A 3,784-nucleotide genomic window follows, 5' to 3' on the forward strand; every position below is an offset into this window, starting at 1 on the left:
TAAACCTCGTTTACAAAATAGATACGTGACAAGCATTTTACATGTACGAGAATATAGCCAATCATAAATACATGCATTTAATAAAGCATTGCAATTATACATAATTATCTATTCACGGGAAAAAACTATATACAAATATAAAAAATAACTTGAATTGATGTCGGTATAGAGTAATACGAGACTTTTCTAAACAAGTGTGGATTGGATGGAAGATGTTGATATTTGGTGGACACACCGTACGCCTGAATCACTATTATATGTTCTTCTAATGACAGAAATCGTGCAGGAACTTACCTTTGGCTATTTTACGACGGACTTTTTTGCCAACCAAAACGGCAGCTTGTTAAGAATGAGAGAATCGAGACAAAATGGAAGCTTTAAAGCAAACTACCCAACATCATCGTGATTTTTCTTTTGTTGTTTTTGCATTTGTCACGTGTTTACTAACTTCGTTTTGTAACCATAAATGCTGGATTTGGAGAACGTTATATTAAATAAATGTTGTTTAAAGTAAAATAAAACTGATATAAATGTCATTTAAGATTAATCTTGAAAAAACTATATCCTTCCAAAACAGGCCATATATCATTTAAATTGACATTACTTTTTGTACAAATGGTAATTTTCAGGTTCAGTGGTTTTCTATCAACAAAATTATGAGTGACCGTGACTCCTTCTCTGGAATAAGACCTGACATATTCTGCCATACTTTCCAATTAAAGGAAATATATTGCCTTCATAGAAAAAAACACAAATTTGAATTGAATAAACGAACAGAAACATTTTCAACATCATTAACAGCACCCATTTCGTGAATTAACCCCTTTCTTGGAACAACAGCGATATTTCACTGCGGTCGTTAATTAAATTTGGTGAAATGATTTAAAGGTACTCTTTCAAATGTTCTAGGGCAAGACAAATAAAAAAATGCAATGCAGTATTTAATTCGTAATTGTTACAAAAAAGTTGTCGATTACGAATGGTTCAGAAGAATTTAAAGAAAATGGTCTAAAGAATTCTAGTAACGCTAAAACAACTAATTCGGTTTACTCTTTGTTGACAAGAAAGGGATTAAATGGGATTCTGTTTATTCGGCTTGCAAATTTTGCTATTTTTTTGTGATAAAATTGGGTCTGATCTAGCAATTTCTAAACAAAATGTTATGATGTAAAGCAAAGTTAATGTGAGAGTTCTTTTACAGTAATTATCTATAAAGATTCATCTCCTTCTTTAATTGGCTTCATTTAGTTGATGCAGTCTGTTCTGATGTCTCGTTTAGTTTTATGTCGGCATCCTGATTGGTTTTGATGTTCGTTAGCGAACGAGATGATAGGCATTAGCTGCAATACATTATGAATGTACTAAATGAAACCCTAAATATCAGTTAATGCAGACATTATTTGTCGTGAAAGCCAGCTGTTATATGTGAACCTTTTCGTCGTGTAAATTAAACCGTTGTGACTTGTAATGCAGAATGTTCATTATACACTTTAAAAGACATAACGCTTTGACCCTCAGTTCTACGTAGACTAAAACTGGTAGTCATTAACTTATATTTTCAATGTTTTCAATATTATTTGACATATTGCCATTAAACAGACTAGCGTTGTATATTTCCTTTTTAAAAGCGGTTCGGCTTGAAAGATAAATATATCACGTTTTGAATTTCTTTAGTTTACTATGGTGTAACATGATGCAATTTTGTCTTCAGCCTTACGCGAATGGGGAGTGGGAGACGCGAAATGACGACGGCGAAGACACGAAGTACAAAAGAACGAATGCGAAGGAGTGGGGATACAAAGGGGAAGAAGGGTGAACACGGGAAAGTATGAGAGCGTTCGTTACTGTCGTACTTTCTTGTATTTGCATTCGTTCCTTCACGTTCGTACTTTCGTACTTTCTTGTTTTCACAGGCGTCCCTTCGCGTTCGTACTTTCGTACTTTCTTGCTTTGGCAGTCTTCCGATTGCGTCTGAGATACCTCGCATAAGGACAGGGACACGATGCCCCTAACGAACCACCGTAGTTTTACGCATTATTACAAAAGAAAATACGATTACTGATGAATTATATAAGAGCAACAGCTTATTTCCTGATGACTACTTATATTGATGTTACACATTCTGACGTAGGTCAAGAAAACGGCACGACAACTAGACAGTTAGTCATCATAAAAGATTTTAAGATGCAAGTAACAAACACATTGTATGAATAGTTCTTTATTAAAAATATGGAAACTAGAAAATAAAGTAGTCGTAATATAAGTCGTTTGGTATTTGAAACGAGTAGAAGCTCCAACTGTTTTAAATGGACTTTTGAAAAATGGATTCCTTTGACCATCGTGGACAAACAACTTCTTACAAGTGACAAAGAGGTGTCTAGTTTCCATTCCCGACAAAAGTGAGTAATGTTGTATCGCATTATTGATTGCTTAATGAACGTGAACAGTGTCATAGGGAATTACGTGAAAGTTATTTATCATACTTTGATTAATGTTTATAACCTTTGTCATATTGAAAAGCCGTTTCTTCCCTCCTTTTTCGTTCGTTTATTGATTCCCATATTAGAACGGTAGCCAATACATGTAGGCAAACATCGTGACGTGCTACAAGTGGCGTGAAAAATCACTTACAACGAAACATACTTATACGTATTTATTGAACTATGTCATTACAAATATCGAACAAAACAGTATATACAAAACAACACCTAGAATATGAAAACTTATTAGCTCGGGTTTTGTGCTCGTGAATCATAGTTACTCAGAAAGTAAATGCAGTAGATATAACTTGTGTTGTATATTGAGTGTCTATCTTGATTAGTTAATGTCTGTGTCGCGCAAATACACAGCTGTGTTAAAGGGCATAGAAATAACGAACGTTTCACTTTCAATTGTTTATATGAGGAAAATGTAGCAGTTATAACATACATAACATATAAACTATGACACGTTGTTTTCGCATTATGCTTTTGGAAATTTTATGGACCAACTACAGTTCCATATTTATCATTGTCTTAATCGTGCAAAACTTCATTTCTTAAAATGAATTTCCATATGATACTTGTTCAGACTGGTTATCGGCGAATAAGTAGCTAGACAAGACATTAAATAGCAACAATATCTTAACTAAGACATTTCGTTCGCGTAAAAAATCTCTGGAAATAACCTCGAAGAACTGTGATAAATTTGAAACCTTTGTCTATATAAATGGACTCGTTCACAGATTATATGGCAGCAATATTGTACACTCAATCTAAATTTTATTATCGTACCCACTTTTATGAAAACATAACGAACAACAACTGACAGATACTAAACTGAACATAATTATATGAATATTATCCTGAATTAAATTAAATCTAACTTCAATATCGTTACTTACGCTTTCGGCAAAATAAACATTCCTTATCTTCACAATACATCTCTTATTTGAACTTGTTAAGACGTTTTATAATTATAAAATTTTATTCACAATTCAAAGGATTATATTTTCATCTCATATAAACCGTGCACTAGCCCCTTTAATGTATATTAATGAAAGTATACTTACGAATTTCTGAAACATTGACCTTTGAAAAAATGGTTGTCCTGAATTATGCACGTATATAGGCTTATATTAGTTATCTCCCACACGGATGTAAGCAGCTTATGGGTTGGGGATGATGTAATCATGCGGTTTCAAGACTCAAGATTAAGATGACAAATCATAAAAAGACACATTCTATCTGGTGTACTTATTATCAGAGATATACTTATGAAATTTCGGTTATTCGTCTAATACCGG

This window comes from Mya arenaria, chromosome 16, assembly GCF_026914265.1.
Source record: "Mya arenaria isolate MELC-2E11 chromosome 16, ASM2691426v1".
Taxonomy (NCBI): domain Eukaryota; kingdom Metazoa; phylum Mollusca; class Bivalvia; order Myida; family Myidae; genus Mya; species Mya arenaria.